This window comes from Manacus vitellinus, unplaced genomic scaffold (genome assembly GCF_001715985.3).
Source record: "Manacus vitellinus isolate BGI_N305 unplaced genomic scaffold, ASM171598v3 scaffold_24_pilon, whole genome shotgun sequence".
NCBI classification, from domain to species: domain Eukaryota; kingdom Metazoa; phylum Chordata; class Aves; order Passeriformes; family Pipridae; genus Manacus; species Manacus vitellinus.
Genome location: NW_021939798.1, coordinates 4,710,810 through 4,723,615, shown reverse-complemented (window position 1 = coordinate 4,723,615; position 12,806 = coordinate 4,710,810). Strand labels below are relative to the sequence as shown.

At 41.9% G+C, this 12,806-nt stretch overlaps 1 protein-coding gene across 11 annotated transcripts in view; it reads right to left on the bottom strand.

The window, feature by feature from the left end:
* TNRC6C (trinucleotide repeat containing adaptor 6C) overlaps positions 1–12,800 on the bottom strand; it is a 105,803-nt gene extending 93,003 nt beyond the window's left edge. For all 11 annotated transcript variants that reach the window (XM_018073254.3, XM_018073259.3, XM_018073256.3 and 8 more), the window contains exon 1: positions 12,163–12,800. The gene's annotated coding sequence lies outside the window, so the exon portion shown is untranslated. The remainder of the gene's footprint in view (positions 1–12,162) is intronic.
* Between the last annotated feature and the right edge of the window lie 6 nt (positions 12,801–12,806).

Sequence of the window (12,806 nt, the reverse complement as noted above, 5' to 3'; positions counted from 1 at the left end):
GAGGTTTCCTTATCATTCATCTTTAATACTGAGGGATCGACACACTCCTACCTGCAGCTTCCAGGCCAAAGGGAAACCTTCTAATGGTATTACCATTATCTTGTAATCTGAATTTTAAACAATTAAAACAATAGCACTTTTGTGTTGCAGGTCTCTGCTGTGACCAAAGATGATACATTTTCCATCAGTTCTCATGTTCAAAGTCTTCCATAAAGCACTGATTATTTTTTTTTTAAAAGCAGCAATATGCACCCTGCATTTAAGCTGCTGAACCTTCAAAGAGAAGCAGCAGTGTAACAAGGCACTGAGATTTAAGTCATCACCAGAGACTATTTGCTTTACTTAAGGAAGGTTTGGCCATTTCATTCTAAATCTGCACTTCTGGTGTAGTCAATACGCTCTGGCAATTCTTTCCAAATGAAAGCCTCTTTTTACTGAAGCAAGGGATGGCTCCACCCCTGACCTCCTCCTTCAGCTTGTTTTGGAAAGGGGCCAGATGACAGCATTTGGAAAAGCGCATGTTTATCTCGGCGAGGCCAGCTGCTAAGTTAACATATTACCCGTTCCCACATACACTGCTCTTGGTTAAGTCTTCACAGCTAAAACTGAAAGTAAACGCTGCCCTTGGGCTTTTAATAACCTGAACACGAAAGAGAAAAGGAGTCTCCACGGCATGGAGCACCTGAACGGGCTGGAGAAGTGTAGGTTAGTTTGAATTAACAGCAGGCAGTTAATCTGGAAATAAATTTCATGGTCTTTCTGAATGAAAAACAGAAGGTTTTATTACTAGACTAATTTAAAGGTAAGCTTTCTATAGGGTTGCCACTCAGCAACAGTTTGCTCCAAGACTCAAGGTGATTATAAGCCCCTGGTTGACAAAACCTTGATCTTGTTTTATAGTTACTCCAGGTCGGCAAGGTATGGAACGTGGGGGCTTTGAGAACTTCAACAAAGAATCTTCAGGTTAAAAGCAGTATGTTATTTCTCATATTAAGGGAATTTTGTTTATAATTTTCAAAGTCTTAAAAAGCTCATTGAAAGGAAAAAGTATAGAATTACCCTCCTTCCCTTAAACATCAGTGAAAGATCACAATTCACCAAAATGCAGAGCTTGTTATTTTAACAGGAAAGACAAACCCCGGAATAACAAAAAAGAAATTAAGCCAGACAGGTGGGGTTTTCATGGATCCCAGCAAGGTCCATCAGGCTTTGCAATGGCAGGGAAGGCAAACCTCATCCACTCACAGGGGATCAGATTTTGGGAGATGCCAGGTCTGAAGGTGAACCTCCAGGTCCCCAAGTGGTTCTTCAGCCAAGGGCAGTGTCCCAGAGCAAACTCCACTATCCTCTGTACCAGCCTGGAAACGGCACGGCCCAAGGCTGCCCACAGGGACATTCCCGGGCACTGGGAATGATGCCCTGCACCACTGACAGCCGAGTTACAAAATAATCCCAGCGCTGTAAAACACATGTACGAGCACACACAGACCACTCGTATGTAACACACTGCTCGGGTCCAGTCAGCTCTTAGCCTGATGGACACCGATCCCTGAATTTGTCAACATGGCAATCCACCCAGAGAACAACAACATAAATATTTCCTGTATATATCCTACAGCAATCCAGACGAGCTCCCACTAAAAAGGTTTGCCTGCCTTGTTTCTTTCATTACTATAAACAAAACCTTTAGACACAACTACAAAATATTGCCTAAAATAACACGCATCCCCTCTTGCCCTGGAGCAAGTCCTGGCTCCAGCACAGTTTTCCCGATGCCAGCACCTGCTCTCCAGGGGCTGGACTGAAATGAACCTTCCTCATCTCCCCAGCTCCGTGCCAGGCGGATCCCTTTAAGTCAGAAATGATCCGTTCTCCTTTGAAGATAAGGACAAAGCGACGCAAGGCATTATTACAGTACTGCTGGTGCCCTTCAGCACTCATTTTCCCTAAAAAAAAGTTCAAAACAATCTGATTTACTACAGCTTTCTTCACAGACTGAGTCACGGGCTCGGAAGCAGCAAAGGTGACCCAACGCCCGAGGATAACACAGCTTCTGTATCTCACCCAAAAAGCAACAATCTCACCCAAAAAGCAGCATCAGTGTTACCAATGACAGACCGAGCCTCCCACAGGCTGGAGCAGTTTTCTCACTGGCGTACGCAGGGCTGACACTGCTGCTTTCATGTTCTGGAAAGGATTCCAGAAGCCAGAGCAGGAACGCCAGTGCATCCGGGGGCTGGGTCCTCAGCACACCATTTTGAGCTCACAGATAACACACTGGAGCGGCCAGACCGATATCCCAGGGATTTCTGAATTTGAGGAACCGCGATGGTGGAAAGCTGTGTGATGTGCTTTAAGCACAGGTTGCACCCGCTGCAAATCACCTACTATTTCCTTGGAAAACACAGGGGGAAGCAGTGAGAATCTGCGCGTAGCTTCCCACCACTTTCTTGAAAATTATTATTAAAAAATTGTAATATCCGAGAGGAAACTGCGTTTAAATTCTCAGCCGTAGGTGAAGGCGAAAAAAACCCACCCACCGCATGGGATTAGGGCAGGATTTGGAAGCCATGCCTTCCTCCCCCAGTGCATCCAGCAGCAGTGCAGACGTTCTCCTGCTCCTCCACTCTGGCATTGTCCTCAGGTCCACGGCACCACCGACACCCACCTGATTTAAAGCTCTGCACCATCGACCAGCCCACTAACAGCGGGATTTATTGGAATTTTAATTACCTTAACCGGCCTAATGTCCAAAGCAAATTTCTGTATATAAATTAGCATAATTCGCCAGATACATCCATATGCAAACGAGAGGGAAAATATGCAACAGACACGGGAATGACGTACCGAAGATTATTTCTAAATTTAAACTGGCTGTTAGAATAATTGAATAAATCTCTTCTCGCACTTACACTGGAGTTGTAGCAGAAAATAAACTACCCACAAAGACCAGCAGCATTACATTTAATGGAAAAACAGGGAGAAAAAACCCAACTGAGTTCAATAAATCCCATAATTGAACCTTCAACTAATTACATATTAAGAAGATTAACCTTTGACACAAACTTGTGATACAAACAAAGAAGCCTCAAACAATTAATAAACTTCCAGTGTTTCAAGATTTCTCAGGTTAACAACTGAGCCCTCCCCGTTTTCCTCCCATTCTGCGTCGCAGTTAAAGGAATAAACTCTGTTTCATATTCTCTCTGCCCCTGGACATTTCAGGTTTAGAGGAACATCTCTCTCTGAATACTCAGGAGAAAATTACTGCGGACCCCCACAGCCTCATTCCTTGGGGGNTTGGGTGAATGCACAGCTCCTGACACAACAAGGAAAAATAGGATGAAAAAGGGAAAACTGATGTTAACAGAACTCCCTGGTCTTAGAAACCAAAAGGGAAATACATTTAAAGCAAATATGAAGGTGCAAATCTTAAGTTTTTATAAAACATTCTTTTAAAAGTTTTATACACAAACCCATAATTTCCTTCTTCTGCATTTTTAAATTTGCTGAGTGAGCTCATTGAGCATTCAAGCTGTTGTCTTCAAGTTTTCCAAATACCATTCTATTTAAAGGCACTGTGAATAGGGAATTCAATTTATCAAATGAATGAAAGAAGAATTCTTAGCAGGAACCCTGGTGAGCTAATCAAGAGTCACAATAAAATGTCAGGGGTCCTGGAATTCTCTGCAGGAGGTTAACACCAAATTTGATCCGAGTCAAGGAAGACAAAACACACTATAGACTAATAAACTGTACTAAAAGTCGTGCACTGCAAATACCTGAAAGTTTAAACACAAATGAAGAAAATCTACTTGTTTGTGCACTTTTTACACATTTGGTGTTTAACCACAAAAAAAAAAATCAATGCACTGCTCACCATGATCATTTCATTCAACTGAAAGACAACACATTCTGAAGCTATTCAATACATTTTGAAGCTATTTAGTTTTTGTTCCACTGTCTCTTCAGCTGCAATGCTGTTTTGAAAACTACTAAAGCAACATAACTCAAGAGATAAGAAACTCTTACATTACTCTGTACCTATCCTTAGGTTGGAAACTGGGTCCACAAAATTCAGAAAAAGATTTATCATCCAAAGTTAAGGAAATAGCACAATCCAAGGCAGCACCTTTCCCTCCACAAATCTATGAGTTTAAAAGAGTAGCTCTGCAGTGCTGAAAAGGTAACCCTTAAAACTTGATGAACTCGATGGAAATAAACTTCTCTGTTCCTCTACTTGGCTTTCAATAGTAAAAGCATAAATTAGAATATCAGATCCACCATCAGAATGGGCCCTCATCCATTTTTCAACTTAGCAAATGAATAGCAGCTCCACAGGGGAGGAGAGACAGGGTCAGGGAAGAGATGGGGAAAGGAAATAGCCGTAAATGATCTTCCAGGACAGGAAAACTAGTTGCAGTAAATACCACTTTGGAAATCAATTTATGGTCAATTACGATCTTAGTAATAACTATTTTATGCCTTCATTTAGTGCATGAAACGCCCAGGGGAGCAAATATTCTCAGAAATATATCCAGTATGTCTCCAAGTATGTTATCTGATCAGGAGATGCAGACAGAATTCCAGAAAGAGCAGCTCTTGCTCGTCTAGATGCTGATGGAGGGACTGGGGATGGGGGGAAGATGGAATCATGGTTTCAGTGCAGTTGACTATCAGAGAGTTCCAATATCACCCAGATAAAACAGACTATATCTATCAGTCTGGGTTATTTGCTTTGAAAGTAATGGGGTTTGTTATCACTGCAGTATTTCCCCCAGAAATCTGTGAAGAATATTTCATTTTCACAAACATAAGAAAAAAATTAAAGTTGAGGGTCTTTTTTCAAGGAAATCATTACATAAATATCCCTCCACTAACCCAACTATTGCTTTATTCAATTACTACATGTAAGTGGAGTACCAGAGTATAAAGACTGACATCTCTAGATAATGTACTGCTGGTGTGTAATGATACTTAATTGGACCATCCTCTTCTAAAGTGAGGGACTTCTGTGAGTTTGATTAGAAGAACAGAAATAGTAAAAATTACACATTCACCAAGCTCCAGTAAGTCCCATATAATAAATCTTTCTCCTCTTTATACAGAGACTCTGCTCCTCAGCAGCAGCAATTCTATTATTGTGACAGACCAAATTCGAGTTCCACATCCAGATCAGACAGTTATATTTTATTGTGATCATACTAGAACACATTAAATAGCATTTACTTTGCTACCACCATGCTCTCCTCCTTCCTTATCAGAAGATGCAGCATCTTCCACATTAATTTATTTTCAAAAGGCTGAAGATAAACATACACCTCATTATAGTTCACATCAGCAAAGAGAAAACAAATAATTTCACAGGCAGGAAGATGGAGAGGTACGTTATGAGCAGATGTGATCAGCACTCTTATGCCTACAGGTTATTTTTAACTAACTGCAGTTTTTTTCAGCATCACAGAACAGGAAGGAGGTACAGAACTGGGCACTTAGAGCATTCCAGCCGTGACCCCATAAGGAGATAAGGATGATTAGATTTGCAGAGATGGAGTATCTTTTGTAAGAGACACACTTTCAAGTGTAGCATCCATTTCAAGGCTGACATCGTGGAGCAAATTCAGACAACTCAAACACTAGAAGCAATTCTCCTGTGTTAAGTAAGCTTTTGCACTTGTTAAATGCAGTTGATTAAAAATATTGAGAGAAGAAGAAAATTGAGAAGTACAGACAGACAGTAGAGGGATAACAAGGAATCCTGCTCCAGACTGGCTTTGGTAATACACTTGTGTAAAGAGTCTTACTTGATTTACACACACCCCATTAGGTTATGCCTGCAAGTGCTACTACAGTTTTTAACTTCACATTTCATATACAATATCATCCTCAAGGCTACTGTGAACATACACTGAGTTCAAGCAAAAAAATCACAAACAACCTCAAAGACCACCTTCCTTGGTCTGTCAGTGACCTTGCAGGAACACAGGAAAATGGCAGTCACCCATTATGCATCTGTACTGCTGATTTTTTTTTCCTTGGCATTCTCCCTGAACTGCCTTTTTTTTTTTCCTAGAATGGTTTGTGTTAAAGCACTGGGCTGATGCTCTTTTGTTTACCAGTAACCAGCTACTGTTTAAAAACAAGGCTCTCCATTGTCAGCACCAATGAATGACGGGAGCATCAGCCATCAAAACACTTTGGAATTCTGAAGAGCTAAAAGACCTGAGAGTCCAGGGCTAGAGCAGCACTGAAATTGGAGTGACACAACACAGATATCTGGCTGAGCCTAAAATAGACTTGGCAGAAGTCATCCTGGACTAACAATCGATCTGTGAACATACTGACCACCCAGAATGTATCCAAGCCACTGCCAGTGCTCCCTTATCCCTCAACCAAAACAAAAACCTCTCCCATTTCCCACCGGGAAGTCTCGGAAATGTAGTATGAGAGACAAAACTGTAAACTTCATGCAGACAGAACACAGTAAAGGAAAAAAGGAGTAGGAAAGAAAACAGCACAGCTAAAAAAAAAAAACCAGCTAATGCCAATCTAGGGGATTCCTCTTGGCCAAGACCATAACAAAGGCAGCATCCACTATCCCTTTGGAAAGTCATAGGAAAACATGCACAGACCTCATGAACAAGAAGCTGGGGAGAGGCAGGCGGGGGGTGGGGAAGGAAGAATGGATCTGCCTCTGGAAAACACCCATGGGCAGCCACTGAACACTTCACAGCCCAGGGTGGCTGTTTTCCTTGGGTGGAAGGGGGGTGGGTGTTATCTTTTCCTAAATGAGCCTATAGCTGGTAGCTGCATGATAACTATTTTGAGACATATAAACATATTTTTCTCTGGGGCTTAATTACCACAAAGGATGCCAACCGATTTGACAAGTCAATTTTTCTCTCAAATAAAAAAATACCCAAAAACCCCAACCTCATTCTCTAGCAATTCAGAGCTTAAAAGTAGCCCAAACATCCAAGGGATAAATATTAGCTATTTTTTAATATAAACCAATAAGCAATTGTTAGCATTTCTCATAATTGAGCTTATAAACATAGAATTTCCTGACTGCAATCTAAGTAAATGTATATCTACCTTACAATTTTTTTTTAAATGGCTGTACATTTCAAACCCCAGAAAAAGCAGGTTGCAGATAGCTGTTTATTACAAATGACTTCCACCTCCTCCACAGCCCTCAAAGGCAAACTATAAAGCTGTGTGCAAAGCCAGACAATCTGGGCACCCAGCCATAAACCATCACTGCTGCAGCACAGATAACTGTTCTCGCTCTCAGCCATCCTTGGCTGCAAACCCACGGGGAAGAGCTCCAGAAAGCAAGAGCTCGGTACCGTCAGGGCTTCGAATATTTTATGAGCTTGAATTACAACTACGTTCAAGACCTCAGTGCCGAAAAATTACAGTGCTGATTCACACCCAGGGCTGAGACCAAAACTCACTCAGGCTTGCTTGGTACCCTGAGCCATGAGATGTAAGAACAGCCCGTTATTTTCCAGCTGTCTTCAAGTGACAGAAGCCTTTTCACTGGGATGAAGAGGGAGATATGTTACACTTTAAAAAAAAGACAAAGGAATCAGATGCATGTTTTCAAGTACTGCTGTGTTTTCTTCCAGCGATACCATCTTTGATACAACCTCAAGGAGCACTGTGGCTATTCTGTGCAAGCACAGGTAGTTTTGTTATGATCAAATTCAGATATTTTTATCCTGTGCGGGAGATTTTAAAACATATTAGTGACAGGAAGCTGCAGAAATAAAGTTTCAGAAAACACAGCTGTAACTGTGTGAGTGAAGCCACAGTGAAGTTAACCACGATTAAGTAATTTTAGAAGTTAACTATCATTAAGGAATGATAAAATAACTGTAAGTACGTCTACTTTGGGAATTTAAGAGGTACAACTAAGCCATGCTTTTGGCAGACAGTTTTCAAAAATAGCACAGATTCCTAAAGGAAGATCAAATAATACTTTGATTCCTCTGCTTTCATACATTAAGAATAACCATCTTTCATTTCACCAATAGCATTTGCCAGTGAAGAGACTGCACAGAGCACATAGATCATTTAGTAATGCAATTTACTGTCACTCCTAGATCATCTCCCCATTCAATAAAGTATACTTCTCCTCTAAACACTATTTGCCCTGGCTGATATCTTCATAATACAGCTGAAAACCTCAAGCCATTATCACTAGAAGGCATCAGCTGATCCTAAATTGGCTAGACTGCAGCGTCACAGGCATTTAAGAGGTTTCCTTATCATTCATCTTTAATACTGAGGGATCGACACACTCCTACCTGCAGCTTCCAGGCCAAAGGGAAACCTTCTAATGGTATTACCATTATCTTGTAATCTGAATTTTAAACAATTAAAACAATAGCACTTTTGTGTTGCAGGTTTCTGCTGTGACCAAAGATGATACATTTTCCATCAGTTCTCATGTTCAAAGTCTTCCATAAAGCACTGATTATTTTTTTTTTTTTAAAGCAGCAATATGCACCCTGCATTTAAGCTGCTGAACCTTCAAAGAGAAGCAGCAGTGTAACAAGGCACTGAGATTTAAGTCATCACCAGAGACTATTTGCTTTACTTAAGGAAGGTTTGGCCATTTCATTCTAAATCTGCACTTCTGGTGTAGTCAATACGCTCTGGCAATTCTTTCCAAATGAAAGCCTCTTTTTACTGAAGCAAGGGATGGCTCCACCCCTGACCTCCTCCTTCAGCTTGTTTTGGAAAGGGGCCAGATGACAGCATTTGGAAAAGCGCATGTTTATCTCGGCGAGGCCAGCTGCTAAGTTAACATATTACCCGTTCCCACATACACTGCTCTTGGTTAAGTCTTCACAGCTAAAACTGAAAGTAAACGCTGCCCTTGGGCTTTTAGTAACCTGAACACGAAAGAGAAAAGGAGTCTCCACGGCATGGAGCACCTGAACGGGCTGGAGAAGTGTAGGTTAGTTTGAATTAACAGCAGGCAGTTAATCTGGAAATAAATTTCATGGTCTTTCTGAATGAAAAACAGAAGGTTTTATTACTAGACTAATTTAAAGGTAAGCTTCCTATAAGGTTGCCACTCAGCAACAGTTTGCTCCAAGACACAAGGTGATTATAAAAGCCCCTGGTTGACAAAACCTTGATCTTGTTTTATAGTTACTCCAGCTCGGCAAGGTATGGAACGTGGGGGCTTTGAGAACTTCAACAAAGAATCTTCAGGTTAAAAGCAGTATGTTATTTCTCATATTAAGGGAATTTTGTTTATAATTTTCAAAGTCTTAAAAAGCTCATTGAAAGGAAAAAGTATAGAATTACCCTCCTTCCCTTAAACATCAGTGAAAGATCACAATTCACCAAAATGCAGAGCTTGTTATTTTAACAGGAAAGACAAACCCCGGAATAACAAAAAAGAAATTAAGCCAGACAGGTGGGGTTTTCATGGATCCCAACAAGGTCCATCAGGCTTTGCAATGGCAGGGAAGGCAAACCTCATCCACTCACAGGGGGTCAGATTTTGGGAGATGCCAGGTCTGAAGGTGAACCTCCAGGTCCCCAAGTGGTTCTTCAGCCAAGGGCAGTGTCCCAGAGCAAACTCCACTATCCTCTGTACCAGCCTGGAAACGGCACGGCCCAAGGCTGCCCACAGGGACATTCCCGGGCACTGGGAATGATGCCCTGCACCACTGACAGCCGAGTTACAAAATAATCCCAGCGCTGTAAAACACATGTACGAGCACACACAGACCACTCGTATGTAACACACTGCTCGGGTCCAGTCAGCTCTTAGCCTGATGGACACCGATCCCTGAATTTGTCAACATGGCAATCCACCCAGAGAACAACAACATAAATATTTCCTGTATATATCCTACAGCAATCCAGACGAGCTCCCACTAAAAAGGTTTGCCTGCCTTGTTTCTTTCATTACTATAAACAAAACCTTTAGACACAACTACAAAATATTGCCTAAAGTAACAGCCCCTACCAACACGCATCCCCTCTTGCCCTGGAGCAAGTCCTGGCTCCAGCACAGTTTTCCCGATGCCAGCACCTGCTCTCCAGGGGCTGGACTGAAATGAACCTTCCTCATCTCACCAGCTCCGTGCCAGGCGGATCCCTTTAAGTCAGAAAGGATCCGTTCTCCTTTGAAGATAAGGACAAAGCGACGCAAGGCATTATTACAGTACTGCTGGTGCCCTTCAGCACTCATTTTCCCTAAAAAAAAGTTCAAAACAATCTGATTTACTACAGCTTTCTTCACGGACTGAGTCACGGGCTCGGAAGCAGCAAAGGTGACCCAACGCCCGAGGATAACACAGCTTCTGTATCTCACCCAAAAAGCAACAATCTCACCCAAAAAGCAGCATCAGTGTTACCAATGACAGACCGAGCCTCCCACAGGCTGGAGCAGTTTTCTCACTGGCGTACGCAGGGCTGACACTGCTGCTTTCATGTTCTGGAAAGGATTCCAGAAGCCAGAGCAGGAACGCCAGTGCATCCGGGGGCTGGGTCCTCAGCACACCATTTTGAGCTCACAGATAACACACTGGAGCGGCCAGACCGATATCCCAGGGATTTCTGAATTTGAGGAACCGCGATGGGGGAAAGCTGTGTGATGTGCTTTAAGCACAGGTTGCACCCGCTGCAAATCACCTACTATTTCCTTGGAAAACACAGGGGGAAGCAAGTGAGAATCTGCGCGTAGCTTCCCACCACTTTCTTGAAAATTATTATTAAAAAATTGTAATATCCGAGAGGAAACTGCGTTTAAATTCTCAGCCGTAGGTGAAGGCGAAAAAAACCCACCCACCGCATGGGATTAGGGCAGGATTTGGAAGCCATGCCTTCCTCCCCCAGTGCATCCAGCAGCAGTGCAGACGTTCTCCTGCTCCTCCACTCTGGCATTGTCCTCAGGTCCACGGCACCACCGACACCCACCTGATTTAAAGCTCTGCACCATCGACCAGCCCACTAACAGCGGGATTTATTGGAATTTTAATTACCTTAACCGGCCTAATGTCCAAAGCAAATTTCTGTATATAAATTAGCATAATTCGCCAGATACATCCATATGCAAACGAGAGGGAAAATATGCAACAGACACGGGAATGACGTACCGAAGATTATTTCTAAATTTAAACTGGCTGTTAGAATAATTGAATAAATCTCTTCTCGCACTTACACTGGAGTTGTAGCAGAAAATAAACTACCCACAAAGACCAGCAGCATTACATTTAATGGAAAAACAGGGAGAAAAAACCCAACTGAGTTCAATAAATCCCATAATTGAACCTTCAACTAATTACATATTAAGAAGATTAACCTTTGACACAAACTTGTGATACAAACAAAGAAGCCTCAAACAATTAATAAACTTCCAGTGTTTCAAGATTTCTCAGGTTAACAACTGAGCCCTCCCCGTTTTCCTCCCATTCTGCGTCGCAGTTAAAGGAATAAACTCTGTTTCATATTCTCTCTGCCCCTGGACATTTCAGGTTTAGAGGAACATCTCTCTCTGAATACTCAGGAGAAAATTACTGCGGACCCCCACAGCCTCATTCCTTGGGGGGAAAGAGGAAAAAAAAAAACCTTAATCCAGATATTCTAACTTTTAAGAGAAAGCTGCCACGAAGGACAAAGCTGGAGCTCATCTGCTCGCCCACAGAGCAAGCACTGCTGGCCATGCCCTCAATTTTCCAGCCCTGGGATCATTTCCAACACGCTCTGCGATGATTTTCACACGTGTAAGTTCTAAACCAAGAGCACACACGGTCATGCCTTGCAGCAGAACCTGCTATCGTGTCGTGTCTGAGTGGCACAACATGCTTACAAATGGTATTTCAAATCGCTGTTTGGTGAAAAACAGCGACTGCAACAGGGAAAAGGGACAGAGAATGGGATACAGAATTAATTCTAGCATTATTTAAAAAATCCGCAAGTAGTTCACAGGAAAAAAAAAAAAAACGTAAAAAAACAAATGCATTTTGAAGTGTTTCCGGGTGGTATTTGCTTCACTGACTAATAAGCGGTTTACAAAAATATAATAATCTGGTTTAGACTTCTGAGAAAAGGAGGAATGCAGTAGTTTAGCAGGTCTCTTCCCTGCTAACTTCTACCATGCCCGGATTCAGAGAGGCTCTTACCCCTTCTTACCTTTTAGTCTTTTCTTTATGGGGCTCTTTGGCAGCTTTCGATTCAGTCTTGCTGTAAGGAAACAAGTGAGTATTTTGTCTACCGTGTAGGGGTCTTTCTGACGTGTTCCTTTCTTTTTTTTAATGCTTCTTTTTTAAATTTTTTTATAAGTGTACCCGTAATTTCACGAATCTGAATACGAAAAAAATCTCACGCGGCCAAAAAAAACTTAAGTTTTTTTTGTTGTTGTCGTTTGTTTACCCCCCTCAGAAAAAAAAAAAAGTCTGCCACACAGGAGATGAAAAAAAAAACAAAACACCAACAGATCAACAGGAAAACACTATCCAAGTAGAAAAGCAAAGAGCTTCAGTGTTATCCAGCCCAGAGGAGAAGTGCAGCAAGAGCAGGTCCAATTCCAAAACAAGCTTTTGACTTCCAGTGAAGCAAAAATAAAAACCAAAAAAAAAAAATATATATAACCAAGACCAAGAAACCAAGACAAAATACACGTTCAAGTCCCCAGCTAAATTTTTGCACGAGTGTGTCTTAAATACAAGTTTGCTTTTAAGTGTTGCAGCAAAACCCACGAAAAGCCAGGATTTGGAGTTGATCGGGATGAGTTCTCGTGTTGTGTGTGCCTTGATGGGTTCTCAGTCCACATGGAG